We start from the raw sequence: 15,221 nt of genomic DNA, 5'->3' as shown, positions 1-15,221 counted from the left end.
CTTTTCACTTTCTCTCTCCTGAAAAACCTCCATTAAAATGACTCCTGAAGGTCTTCTAGCATCAGCAGCAATAAACATAGGTTTAGCAATGGCGATCCTCTGTATTTTCTCCATTCTCAAGAAACAACCTTCCAATTCCTTCATTTACTACGCTCGTCGTCTCTCTCATCAGCAACAACCGCTGTCGTTTGATCGATTCTCGTTTCGCCGTCTTCTACCTTCCGTTTCGTGGATTCCTCGCGCTCTTCGTGTTTCCGAGGACGATATTCTCACCAATTCTGGCCTTGATGCTCTCATTATCATCCGTCTTTTCAAATTTGGGTATCTTACTATATTTTTTCATAATTTAATTTCATTGCTACATTTTTCCGGATTTCAGTGGTTTGTTTTATTGTAAATAAATGAGTAGTCTATTACAAATAGTATAAAAATATTAAGCAAGACCGAAAAATTGATCTCACAAAAGTAGGAAGAGTACGGTGTGTGGTGAAATTCGCCAACTTGAAAACGAAATTCCGACGCAACTGGGGTGCTCAATTGGGTTCGTCGGCACGTTCCCTAAGGTTAACATACCACTTCCACTAGTAACTTATGCCTAATATAGAGTATGTGTTTAGCTCGTGTTTTATATGTATTTTTTTAAGTGTATGAAACATAATAAAGACATCTTCTATTTATAGAAATGTATAGAAGAAGAATCCCATCAAACGTCATGGGAGGTGAATAATCAGAATGATGGAGGTAATTAATCACCTTAAATATTCTCATAAAAAAGGAGGGGTTATAAGAGTTACAAGAGTATAACCAAGGTGATTAATCTCCTTAAACTTCCACTTAAAAGAGGTGTTATGAAAATTATTTAAGAAATTAAGAATGAGAATTAACGCCTTGAATTCCCTTTCTTTATTCTAATATGTTTGATTATATTTTCTTCACTATAGTTTTGTTTATGATTTTTTTTTTTATTACGGAGTAATTTTTTTATTTATTTTGTTGGAGTCAGATAAAAAATTTGTGAAGGTGTATGTATAAAAAAATAAAATACAATGCTGTGAGTTTTTAAATGAAATTTTATGAAGGAAAAATTGCAAAAAAAACCCACCTTTTATAACACTTTTTTTTTTTTTTTTTTTTTTTTTTTTTTTTTTTTTGTGAAAAAATACATTATAAAAATATCTATCGTGGTTGATGTGTTTTGCGAGTGTGGAGTATAAGAAGCTCTTTGTCTTGACCAAAAAATGATGTAATTTCAGGTCAGTGAAGCTCACATTAAATCCAATTGTGATTGTTGAAAACAAGAAGGTCTAAATTAAAGAATGAGACAATCTTTTTAGATAAAGTGATGAACACTAAACTATTGGTGGTAATCAGGGAAATATTGCTATTTGAATATGTTCACTGTTTTGTGATGAATAGTTGAGCTTCTTCAGATATTTTGCAGCTGACCTCATTTCTTTTAGTCCACAAACACCTAAAGCCAACTGTTGGAGATGTGTAAGAGTTAGTTGTCTCATATGAAACATATAATCGTAAACTTATATTGATATATGATGATTCTATGATCTCCTTGTTTAACACAAACAAAAAGCATTTTACTATGGAAACATTTGGTAATTTGGTACTACTAAAAGAATGAATATGGATTATGGATTATTATTATGATCTGCTTTTGGACTAATATGCTTGTTAGAAATGATGTCAAATTTAAAGGGTTTTCCGCGTTACATAATTTGTGCTGTGTAGTTTCTAGTGTTAACCATAATTGTTTGGGGTACATTTTAGGTATGGTATGTCTTCTCTATTACTTCCTCCATTCTATTAATATTGCATCAATGGATTTTTTGCACTATTTATCACTCTTGTTTGACCATATAATATGATTTATTACGTTAAGCAAAATATAGTCATGTGGGATCTTCTTGGATTTGTCTCATAAAATACTTTCACAATATCAACTTTTTATAATGTTTACTCTTACACAATTATAGATATTTAGCATATAAAATGTGCTTTGGGGTGCGTAATTTCATCCTTGTTGCAATATTAATAGAACTGATGAAGTATATCTTACTCGGTTAGTTCTAATGTTCGATTCTTGTAAGAAACTTTTTACTATTATATTACATCCTTTTCATTGTTATTTATACGGTGATCGCTTTTTTGCAGTATCAGATTTTTTGTGGTTTGCTCTGTGATCGGGTTGCTAATACTTCTTCCACTCAATTACTATTCCGAGTCCTCACAGTCCAACCATTCACATTACATGAATTCGTTTACCATATCAAATATCCAAGCAGGGTCTAATAGGTACAGAATATATGCTCTCCTTCATCTTCGGCAAAATAATGTATGAGAGTAATTGATTGTCTTCATTTCTGCTTCTTAGTATTTTTACCTTATTATCTTGGTTTTAGCTTGTGGGTGATTTTAGCATATGATTTTTGTAGTACTTATCTTTCACCTTCTGTTTTTTCTTTGTACTATTTTTTGGCAGGTTTTTTGCCGTTTCTTTTTCTTTGTAGATAATCATGGACTGCATTTCTTTTAAACTACTTAATTCGAAGTATTATATCTGAAATTGAAAAAGTCTACTTGTTTTTTTCTCTACAACTTTTCACTTACTCTTGTTGTAGACATAAATCTTAATACAATGAGTAACTTGCATTGTTTTGCATCAATGACATAGAGTATGAGTTTAATTTTCTTCTATATCTTAAAAGAGGACTTAAGAGTAAGGAAATTGTATTTATGAAATGGTAGTAACTTGCATTGTTTTGTCACTTTTTTACTTGCAGCCTTGCAGGCCTGTTTTTGAACTTTAAAGATCCTTTATGGATAAGGGTTTTTTCCACCCCATTAGCTGCCATATCATTATATAGTAATATGCTACTCTTCTTCATGTCTTTGTCTAAGGACATTACTACAAGTGCGTAGGGATAGAAATATCTAATGGATGATCTAAAACCCCAATCACCTAGTTAAATATTATGGAGGAAAAGTGGGTGATGGATGCAGGTCGGATTTGGGTAATCTATTTTGGTCCATCACCGGTTTACCACCCATCCCATTATATGTATTGATTTAGGGTCAAATGAGAAGTTCCTTAGTAGGAGAAGGATTTTATATTTTTATGTGCATATATTTTGTACTGAATGTGCATATTTTTTGAACTAAATGTGCAAAAAATATTATGACTTAAATTTGTTGTGCATAAATTTTGAGCATAATGTGCACAATTTTGATTTTTCCAGAAAATTCAATATATTCTACTTTAGACATGATATGGTAGGGTCTAGGGGTGTAGTTCTAAGTCTTTCTTATTTTTTTCTGGAAGAAATAATAGTATATAAGGAAGATTATGTTTCATTAATTATACATTATGCATGTAAGGTTGAAGTTTTTTATGATTCTACATTTGGCCCCTTTTGCCTCCATTAGTTGGTGTGTTGTGACAGGTCATTGGGGCTAATAATTTGTATGATATGCTTGGTATCACTCCATTCTCAATGACTTTATTATATTGATGGTAGCTTCTGAATGTGATGTTGAGCTTAATGTATAATATTATGATAATACTATACCCTCATAGATGTTGGATACTCATGATTTGGAACCATTAAAGTTAATTTTCCAAGTATATTCACAACCTCTTTTACTTCTATTAACAGGCTGTGGGTCCACTTTTCTTGCTTATGGCTCATATCCTTGTATGGATTGTATATGCTGTATAAGGTGAGTTTTGCACTCAATATCAATCACTCTGTGTGTGTGTGTGTGTGTGTGTGTGTGTGTGTGTGTAAATGGAACCACAAGGTGAGTATTGCTTGATTAGTACTAGTAATTGCCTTTTGTTGGACGGACAAATGTTCATAATATAGATTCCAAAGTTATCTAGAATTTAGGTTCTCCTCCGTTATATTGGGAGTTGGTATCATCATGTTAACTTAGAGGTGTCTTAGAGCATCCTAAACATGAAAGTGGAAAAATATGCTAATATTATTAATCTATTGCACTGCTTCCTCCTTTTCAGCTTTCAATTTCTAAACTAGTTCTTTCTGCTTCTAGTATTATCATAGGGTTGGGATACAGTAATGCTGGGATATTGGCCTTAGTATTTCATCACTACAGAGAAACGGTTTAAAGAAAACTTGATATAAGAGTTCAGGCACATTTAAGTAGGTTTATTAAGGGCTTATTCATTTTAACTCAAATAGATGAGAAATTTCAAGTGGAAAATAATGAATCTGTTAAACATGCTATCACTTTGCGAAATATTTTTTTGATTCTATCGCGAAGCCTAACAATTTGACATATATTTTGAATTTTGAAGGTGATTGAAGAATTTAAGAGGAATTTAGTTATACCTTGAGTAACATCTGGATCATTTTGTTGTTGTTAGAAAATGTAAATTTATCATGTTTTCCTTAATAAAAGTATGCATTTGATTTTTTTTTTTTTTTTTTTTTTTTTTTTTTTTTTTTTTTTTTTTTTTAAATTCATTTTTATCAACCTCTGGAATTGAGGGGGGTGAGGGTGGGGAGGAGTTGTGGAGTGAGTGTAATTAGGTATTATGAGGATGACAAATCTCCTTAAAAGATAATCTTCCTCTGTTCAATCTTTTGCTAGCTAAAGAATATTTGAGAAAGGAAACGTCAGTCATCCTAATCAAATGATAGGACTTGTTCTGTGATTTTTGCTAGCATGGAAAGAAACAATTACTAAAGGGAACTCTATGTGGTTATGCTTATTAGGTGCTTCCAATAGCACTATCACTTATAGATTGTATTAGCACACCTCAAACTAACTATCATAATATGGGCTAATCAAGGGTAATTATCAAGATGTGAGAATGTGTTGGTCTAATCACCTTAATCTATTGAAAGTTTTTCTAATGTAAATTCTAACTTCCGGATTTGCTAAATTTAAGCTTAATATCTGAGGAGCTAATGAGTTGTAGATCTAATTTGATATGTTGAAAATTGACTATACTGACAAGAGTGACAACTGACAATGTGACTCATAATATTATTCACACTTCTACATACTCCGGTACTTTCTCTGCTTCTCAATAGATGCATCATATTCCTGTTTGGGATGCTTCACAATAGATGCATCATCTCTCTTTTTAGTAAGGTTCTGTGTGCGCAATTACTATTTTAGTATCTTATCCTCAAAATAAGTGGAAACCAACTCTCCACACCATAGTTAAAGTTCATCACATGGGAAAATATGTAAATCACGCCACTATCTTTCCTTCTTATTGGTTTGCGTGCCATTTCTCTATGATGCATCAATTTAAAAATGGATGAAGTATAAGCTTAACCTTGTCAGAACGAAACATTTTCAGCCACTCTTGAAGGTAATGGGACTGATGAGATCTGTACTGGAGTTATAAACCTGGTTTATGAGAGGGACATACTTTCCATGCTCAATGTGAAAAAATTTCGTAAAAACAATGTTCTTTTTTCTATTTTTGAATTACCTATGAACCAGTGATGTCAAGACTAACGTTAAACCTTTCTAATATGCAGGAATATAAAGAGATTTTGGCTAAAAGAATTCTATGGCTTCAAAAGTTAAAGGATAGACCAGATCACTTCACTGTTTTAGTTCGAGAAATTCCACTTTGCCCTGAACATAAAAGCTATGGATGCAGTGTACATCACTTCTTTACCAGACATTATCAACATGCTTTTCAGTCCCATCAAATGTTGTATGATGGGAGGGATCTTGTTTTGCTGCAGGTAAGCATTATGAGGCGTCCATTAATTGCTATTTTCTTGAATATCTATACTTTGTGCACCAATTTGCAGCTGCCTATAGATGAGACTTGGAATCAGCATTTTCTGCAGAGTGTTTGGCTACCTGCCTAATGTAGGCTATTTATATATATAAGACTTGCATTTTTATTTTAGTTGTGAATATTTCTTATAAGTAGAAAGTAGAGAGGTATTTAATGATTTTAATCCCACATGGTCGGATATTTAGTCCCCCACGTTTAAGATTTACTTCAGCTGATATTTAGTTTTGATGTGGTTTTAATTAGGAGGCCTATTGAGTGGTGATCAATGCCAAACAGTTTGACCTCCCCCCCCCCCCCTCTCTCTCTCTCTCTCTCTCTCTCTCTCTCTCTCTCTCTCTCTTTTCCTTCTTCTTTTGTTTCCTTTTTCCTTTGTGGGACAGTATTACTTTCTTGGGGTTTCTCTGGAGTTATCTTTCAATGGTGTGAAATCAAATATGGCTAGCTCAATTTTGTATCACTTATATTCCTTACAAGAATCTTTTTCTTTTGTTTTTGTGTCTGATCTTAGAGAACTTATTAAAATATCTTAGGGAAAGATATTATTCAATTGGCTAAATCACAAGTACACCAGGGATCGACGTTCAATAGGGATGTAACCCCTAAATGCCATGTCCTCCCTATCATATGTAATTTACTCTCAGGGGAAAAAAAGTTAAATTAGTTGGACAAATGAATAACATTTGAGTTGCTTCAAGCTACCACTCTTGTTCTAATATGGGAAATAGATTTGGCTTTTCTTTCTTGTAAAACAATTAGTATATCAAATAATCATTGTCTTGTGTAGGAACAAGCAGCCTTAATACAAAGAAAGATACAATGGTTGCGAGAGAAGTCCATGAGAAGGAAGTCTAATCAGAATGATCCACTTTCTGAACCTTTGAGAGGAAATGCCTCAAAAATCACTTTGCTGGAGGAAAAACTTTGCAGAATATGTGGTGCTATAAGTGGTATGCAGTATGAAACTATGCTTCAGAAAATGGTAAATTAGCTTTGTAGTGACAGTTTCATTCATTCACTAAGTTTAGACATTGTTATTGTTTGCCGTTCATCGTAACTTGTTTGGAGCCTTTATGGTCATACTTTCTAGTAGGATAAGATAGATGCATACGCTCTTTAGTTTTTATCTTCCCAACCCCCTTTCCTGATTTATAAGTGATGAAGTATCTTTGCGTGTGTGTCTTTGTGTATGTATAAACACAAGCATTTGGTCTTTTAATCATATACATGTAAGTATAAATTTAAACATGAAGACATATGCATGTACATGTTTTGGGCTAAAGACATTAATGTTTGTTAACCACACTACTTTAAACTGTTAATTTTTTTAAAAAATGGTTTCTGAGCAAAGGAGGGAGTGGTTTTGATGGTGAGTTGTTGATGGTAGAGAGAGCTTGAATAGAATGTAAGTAATGAAGAGATTGTGGTGGTGGAGAGTGATAGAAAAGATATGAAAAGGAATAAAGGTAGTGGGTGACTAGGTGGTTTTTTCTTTTATTTTTCCAAATGAAAATTTACACTGCCTGCCTCAGACTATTATCGGAATAGCCCTTACTCTGTCTTTAGTTGTGAATATTTTGAGTATGCTCTAAGTTGGGATTAATAATAGATGGCCAAAATTGAGATTATTCCTGTCTTTTTTTTTTTTGGTGTGCCCTTGCATGCGACTTATGTTACTCGGACTTGGGTATCCATGTCCGATACGGGTACGTGTCCAAGTGTCCGACTCGGGTATTTTTGAAAATTTTCCCTTTCTTCAACTAAAATGGAGTGTCTAAGTGTCCTGTCCATGTCCGAGTGTCGAGGGTCCGACATTGTGTTAAACAATGGAATTGAAAGCAGCTATCTTACTTAATCCCTTTTCCTGTCCATGACCTCCATTTATGTTGTGCTAAGTTTGGCTCAGTAAGAATTTTTTTTTTATTTTAGGAGTTGCCTGCTGCTTTTGTGACATTTAAATCTCGGGTCGGAGCTGCACTTGCTGCACAGTCCCAACAGCACCCACATCCTTTCTTGTGGATTACAGAAGAAGCTCCAGAACCTAGAGATTTGTTATGGAAAAACTTGTCAACCCCTTCTCGGAGGTTGCTGTTGTACAAAATTGGGTTCTATCTTGCTGCAACACTTCTTACAATTTTCTTTGCTGTGCCGGTAGCAGCTGTTCAAGGAATAGCAAAATTTGAAAGGCTGATGAAGTGGTTCCCTCCAGCTATGGCCGTGCAGTTAATGTGAGTATTCTTGTTTCATTGTGCTATCTATGAACTAGCTTAATATGGAAATTGGTATAAAAATCCATAGCAATTGTTTTGGGAAGACTCACAGTCTCACATGTCAATGTGACTGTGATCAGGGTTACTTAATGTGTAGTACACTTCAGTATGTGGAACGAATATGAGACCTTTATGATAGTTCAGCCCAAAAGTGTTCAAGAGTATGCGTTCCAAATGTTAAATTTGCAAGGGGAACCAGAGTATTAGGTAATACTGTGTGTGTTAGACCGTTCAAATTGAATTCTAAACATAATGTTGAAATTAGTCCATGTGGCGAGTGAAAAAAAAATATCCAATACTATATTTTTTCTTTCTTGCAGCATTTTGCGAGAATATTCAATGTCTGATTCTGAACATTTTAGGTAACATATATATAGGTGTAATTAGCCTTGTAAGAATTAATGTTTGGTTAAGAGCGGGGGTTAAAATTTTTGGACCCATTATTGTCAATTCACTTTGTATTATTTGGAACCATTCTTCTAGTTTTGAGATAAAACTTATGATGCTAGAATATCAGTCAACCCCTCCTTAGGAAGGATTTGGCAAATGTAGTAACAGAGAACAGTTTTTAGTTTTTCATTTCCACTTTTCTTTTTCATCTGCAGGCTTAGGGGGTAGATCCTTGTTACATATTTTGTCTCTGCCTTATGTTATGGAGAACTTCATATTATCTATGAAAAAAAACTTTGATAGGGTGAACATAGTTATTCCCAATAAAACCATTAAGTTTATCTTTTTTTTGTCACTTAAAATCTTAGCTTCATTGCAGCAATGGAGAGGCATGTACAATTTAACATTGATTTATTATTATTACTTCAGGCGTAAAGAATATCGATGTGAAAGCTTCTTATCCATTTCAAGTGAATCCATTTTTTTCCTCAAGTTTTTCTGTAGAATAGAAAGGATAGGTGCCTTGGAGTTTTCATGTCTAGGATATGTATGGATGGATGGTTGATAGGTGATATTAATGGTGGGCAAATGGAAGGATACACTATAAAGGCAATAGCTCCTATTGTTAACTAGTGCATCATAAGTTTGAATGAAAGCAAAATTCAGTAAATCAGAATTTTGAATTATTAATGTGACCCCTTTATTTTAAGCAAAGCACTGATGATAAACCTAGAGACTTAGGAATCCTATAAGCCATAGGAAATAAACAAATATGTGGATCTAACATAATCTCACACACCTAAACATAATGAAAATATCTAAGTTTATAAATCATTCTATATAGTTGATTTAGCTACTGAACTTGAATTAAAAGGCCTTACATGTAAAACTCACACTTTAATATTATGGCAAAATCATGTTAGTTAATAGATTATGAAAGTTAATTTAGAAGCCTCAAGCCCGTCTTCAAGAATCTTCTAGCCTTTTGGATTTGATTAAAGTCTTGTACGAACTCTTGTTCAGGAGTCTATTTTCTAGAGCACTTGGTTGGAAACTGAATTTTTTTTTATTAGATGTGGTAACAACGTTTTTTAACTGAAACATTATTATTCCTCGTGTTAAGTATTACTTGAATCTAGGTCTTTGTTAGCCATTCTTCAAAACCACGCCTTAACTTTGAAGTCTGCTTTGTATAAGTCAATTGACAAATGTGTTTTCCTCTATTTACGTGAAGCATGTTTATTTAAGGTCATTGATTTATTATTTGTGATGACTAGGTGAAGTATAAGTGAAACTGTGAAAAATCCTAAATTTGAAATGAACTGTTTTTATAGGTTAACAGATTGACTTGTTTAAGTGAAGTATTAGTGAAAGATCCTAAATTTGTCATAAATCTATGCCAAAAATTTTGTGATTTATGAGTGCAATTGTAAAAATTAGGAACATAATCATGTATTATGTTGTTTTCTTTTGGTATTCTATACTATTACTGTTTTATTTATTGGGTCGACAAACAACTTCTTTAGAGTAATGCTCAGCTAGACAATAGACGAGGTAAATGAAACTTAGATCATTTATAAATACAAAATCTAAATTTTTCATATGAATGTTTGATTGGACAGGACGCACCTATTTTGGACATAGTTTTTTTGTCCGATTTATGATTCTTCTGTGACTTCATATTTGCAAATTTGAGTAAACTGCACCTTTTTTTTTTTTCTTCTCGCCTATTTTTTCAGTATTGCTGATGCTGTATGAATGGTTAATTTAAACATTTGAACTCTTTTGCAGACCAGGATTAAGATCTGTTGTAACAGGGTACCTTCCAAGTGTTATACTAAATGGATTTATTTACGTTGTTCCTTATTCAATACTGGGGATGGCTCACTTAGCAGGCTATCCCTCAAAGAGTCAGACAGAGATGAAAGTCTGCAATATGGTGTTTTACTTTCTAGTTGGCAATGTTTTCTTCTTGACCTTATTATCAGGATCTCTCCTTGATGAACTTGGAGAATCTTTCAGTCATCCAGGTGATTTTCCTAGCCGATTGGCTCGTGCTGTCGCAGCTCAGGTAAGGTTGTCAAACCAGTTTATAATGCCAACTTTCTTATGGAATTTTGTTATATGTTTCTCCTTTGATTTTGACACTACTTGATTTTTTTTACTTAAATTATTTTATGATGTCAAAAAGCGTGGTATGAGGGTGTACTGTTTTATTTTCAGGTATGAATAATAATTTTAATTAAATCCTAGTATCCTACTCTGCAAAATGCAATGATTTCAAACATGTATGCTCTAAATGTTGTAGATTATGAACATCTCATAAGCTTAATTTGTCTGTCAGGCTGATTTTTTCACAACATACATCTTGTCTGATGGACTGTCTGGTTTCTCACTAGAAATACTGCAAGCGGGCCTACTGGTTTGGGATGCCATAAAGAGACATACATTTGGTCGTGGAAAGAAAAGATCTCCTTATGTTTATTCTCTGCCTTATTTCAGGGTCATCCCTTTTGTTTGTCTCTGCTTTCTGATTGGCATGGTTTATGCACTTGTTGCTCCCTTGCTCCTTCCATTTGTGCTTGGCTACTTATACTTGGGATACGCTGTCTACATGAACCAGGTTAGTTTGTTCAAATTTCTCTTTTTAGCTGTAATGTAGGTAAAAGTGGAAAAGAGAAATTGTCTTTTTAATAAATAAGGTTCATGGTTTTGCTGCTAAATCTGGAGTTGAATTATCAATTTGCTTTGTTTTTTCCCCCTTTCTGCCTAGTTGGTAATCAGTTGAAACTTGAAATGAGGGAAAATATAAAGGAAAAGGGTTTGCTTCCCTTTTCTCCTTTTCCCTTTGGAGGGGGGGATTTGGGGATTTGTACCGAGCCTAGGAGCTGTGCAGCCACGTGGGCTAATTACTTACATAAGGAGGGGCAAGAAGGGCCATGAACAAGGAAAGGGGGAGGTAGTGGAGCAGCACATTGCAGGGGGCACAGGACAAGAGTATAGGAGGGGGTAGCTGGGATTCGTTTGGCAGCTTTTGCCGAACGAGTGTATATATATGAAAAAAGGGAAGAATGGCTAGGCATAGGCAGCTTTTGTGTAATTGAGTAAATTGAGAGACTAGTAACCTAAAGTCACTCTCTTGGAAATTTGTGGCCTCAAGCCACTGCTTGTAAGAAACCTTCCATTTATTAATGAATGAGCCTCCCTTTTATTCCTCAAATCAATTTCTTTTGCTTAATCTCTTGCTTATTCTACTTGCTTGTGAATTAGAGTAGTAGTTTGTTACAGGATTTGTGTGTTTTATTTATCAATTTTGAGTGCATGCCATAAGAACTCAGCATTCACTTGGAGCAGCTTTCATTATTTGTAAATCGTATCTTTTTAGTTTCTTCCATTGATGACAGGCTCTATGATCTTAAGTAATTTCAGCCTCTCACAATGTAAGCTATATAAGAATCAAAGTGTTGGTAGATCTCTAGTCTTAGAGTTTATTTGATCTCATGAATACCTTGTTTATAGAAAACAGTTTGTCTAAGCTGCACTATGTTACCCATCACATCATGAGAGCTGTTTCTATGATATAACTCTGAACTGCTTTGCATGATTCATCAATCTTTGTAGGTGCAACCTGAGATTAAAAGGTTCCGAAAATTTTCAAGTTTGAGTAAGATTATTTAGAAAAACATATGAAGCAAGCTGATGTACTGAAAAGTGAAAACTCATTAGTATTGATGCCTATGGCAAGAAAGCTACTAAATAGTACAGTAGCTATTGCTTAGGCAATAACACAAGACAGGCTAATGCATAGCAGAGGTATATATCCTTAAGAAATCATGAAGGACAGGACACACACACACAGACGACTTTAGTGCTAGTTATAGGATTGAAGTATCAATATAATATGCAAGACATGCTGTTGTGTTGAAAAGGATTTTTGGTTGAATATCAGAAAACAATCAACAGCTTCATGAATTATTTTATGTTTTTTCTTACAATACTATTCAAGTCAAGTGCATAATTGGAATTTTGCAATCTATTCTTGTTGCAGATTGAGGATGTGTATCCAACTTTTTATGAGACTAGTGGACAATATTGGCCATACGTTCATTCTTACATCTTTTTCTCCCTCATTCTCATGCAAATCACTATGATTGGTCTTTTCGGATTGAAGTCAAAGCCAGGGGCATCAGTTGCCACATTACCACTTCTTGTGCTCACATTACTGTTCAACGAGTATTGCAAGCTCCGCTTTCTTCCGTCTTTCAGCCAACATACTATCCAGGTGCTTGTGAATTTCAATTTAAGTGATTTGTTACTTCAATATTTCCATGTCCTTTCACTTTTTGGATGTGGAATAGAATTGCATTATGTACATAGTTGATCATTGAGCTATGCTTTGGGATTTTTTTTTTTACTAGTATATAAAATTGGTCCATTTTGACTAGGCACATGCTGTACCATTTATTTTGCTGTTGGAATGGACGCATGGTTATGGAATCTTACCTTAAACATTTGCTTCATGTTCGCGTATACATACTTATTGTATTAGAAAATTTAAATTTGATATTTTGCACCCATGTGGTCATTAAAGCTCCACTCTTTTTCAAGAGAGGGAAGGGTTAAAGATACTGCTGTATTACTTTGCAATTTTCTTTGTTAAAGCTCATTAAACTTTCTATTGTAGATTCTTAAGGAGAATGATGAGAGCGATGAGAAAGAAAGTAATCTGGATATCAACTCCCATAATGCAGCAGATGCATATCGACCACCTTTCTTAAGACCAGTTAGCTTTGCTGAAGAAGGATCAAGCTCTTCTCAGTGACCTGTCCAATTCTTTTGCTGTTGTTAACTGAATTAAGCAAATGAGCCCATCTTGGACTGCCTGCAAAACCTCTGTCGTAATCTGCTCGGCTCTGTGACTTTGTAGCTAATTGTGTAGGATATGCTAGAACTATAATTATCTTCCACAGCAGAATTTACTGATATAGCAGAAAGTTTAGTCATTTGTGAACATTAGCTAAGGTATTTTTGGGTATTTTTCTTGTATTGTTGCTTGATTGATTATAGTTTATCGATTGGCTGTTCACATGTTACTCTGGTTTTGGGATCACAGAAGGTATTACAATTTTGACAGGCTGATAAATTAGATTAGTTTTTTAAAGGATTTTGATTGTAGAAGATATTGTACATGTATATCCATATTGACCATATAGATAATATTTCATTTCCAAGTGTAACAATTGGGTTTGTATGCATATTAGTTGTACAACAATGACAATGCTTTATCACTGGCTATAATAATAGTAGACCCACCTGTTTAGGACAAATCTCAGAAAGTATTTTCGTCCGATTTGTTAAAGGTTTTAATGGGTTTAGTAATCAAATCTGTTAAAAGAAAATAAACACAATTTTCAAATGAACGAGTTAAGAGCAGTAAAATAATAGAATTATAATAATACTAGTATAATAAATCAAAGAACAAAGATCAAAGTAAGAGACATTTTTTTAGTAAGGAAGAGTGATGATGAATAATATCAGAGATTTTAGTATTAAAGTGTTGTAAATTGTACTCTTAGACTATTTGAGTGAATTCTATTACAAAGAGCATCTTATTTTTATTGACTTGTAAGTCCAATGAAAGTAATTATTGAAGAATATTTATTGTTTTTGGCCGTGCTGACGATATTGGTTGACACTTTTTTTTTTAGGATATGTTGACTTAATTGATTGATATTTCCTTAATTCACTCCTTAAATATGGGACGTAATTATGCTTGTTGTCCAAGCTTTCATTACGCATCATCTAATGGTCCGAGTTTTGAAGGGAAACTCCCTTTCTCAAAAAGGCTTAGAAGGGCAATTGACTTACTCAGAAAGGTGTAGTTAAGTCCGTCCTGGTTAATACCAAATTTAGACTGTTGCATGGGTAATATTCCGCCAATCAATTGATTTGTTTCTTGATTTAGCTTTTATTGATTTGATTCTATAGTCTTGATTGATTTCATAAGATCTTTAATGATTCGGTTGACTTCTTAACTAGACCAATCAAATCCTTGGTGATGAGCTATAATTCAATTGAATACTTCGTATTATTTTACCATTTATATTTCCTTTTTCAGCTCGTTTCCTTAGTATGTGTAAGTGAAGTCAAATTTCGCATGCTTTTAATTGATCCTTTGACTAATCTTTTCCTAATTTGTTGGCGGCTAATAATCCACTCCTAACACCACCCTTTCTCTTTATCTTTTGAGAGACTCAAGATTTTTCTACGTTTATCTCGATGACATAATAACTGTAAATATTTTCACATTTGAAAAAAAAACTTCATCTTCCTCCTTCCTGATCGTGATCCACCTACCTCCATAGGATGGTAACTACACACTCATCCCCGCCCCACCATACATGGCGAGTATAATATTCACATCCATCCAGTGGCAGATCCAGATAAACATTTAATGGGGTTAAAATACATTTGATAAATTTTAATAGGGTCATTTGATTAAAAAATAAGCAATTTTTAGAAGGAAAAAAATTAATTACATACAAATTATTTTTTCATGTTCAAATGTGGTCAAGGGACCCCACTTTGTTACACTTGCATCCGCCACTGCATTCATCCCTGCCCCAACGAGCAATTAGTATTAGGTACTATTGGAGTACTATTCTCATGGTACTCCAACATGTTAAATGAAATAACACATCTTTAAAACAAAATAACATAAAATGTTGTGAGAGTAATAAACCTAAAATAAGCAAAATTTC

General features: G+C 33.8%; 1 pseudogene across 1 annotated transcript; it reads left to right on the top strand.

Moving 5' to 3' along the window:
- The first annotated feature begins 18 nt into the window (after positions 1–18).
- On the top strand, positions 19–13,309 carry LOC145642686 (hyperosmolality-gated Ca2+ permeable channel 2.5-like; annotated as a pseudogene). Its single transcript, XR_014115711.1, has 10 exons — positions 19–321; positions 2,167–2,307; positions 3,669–3,732; positions 5,532–5,744; positions 6,588–6,782; positions 7,730–8,028; positions 10,252–10,531; positions 10,805–11,083; positions 12,509–12,742; positions 13,145–13,309. The product of XR_014115711.1 is annotated as a hyperosmolality-gated Ca2+ permeable channel 2.5-like (transcript).
- The last annotated feature ends 1,912 nt before the right edge of the window (positions 13,310–15,221 follow it).

The sequence above is a fragment of the Chenopodium album genome, chromosome 8, assembly GCF_948465745.1.
Source record: "Chenopodium album chromosome 8, dcCheAlbu1.1, whole genome shotgun sequence".
NCBI classification, from domain to species: Eukaryota; Viridiplantae; Streptophyta; class Magnoliopsida; order Caryophyllales; family Amaranthaceae; genus Chenopodium; species Chenopodium album.
The sequence above is the reverse complement of the archived record's forward strand: the minus strand, read 5'-3'. Positions and strand labels throughout refer to the sequence as shown.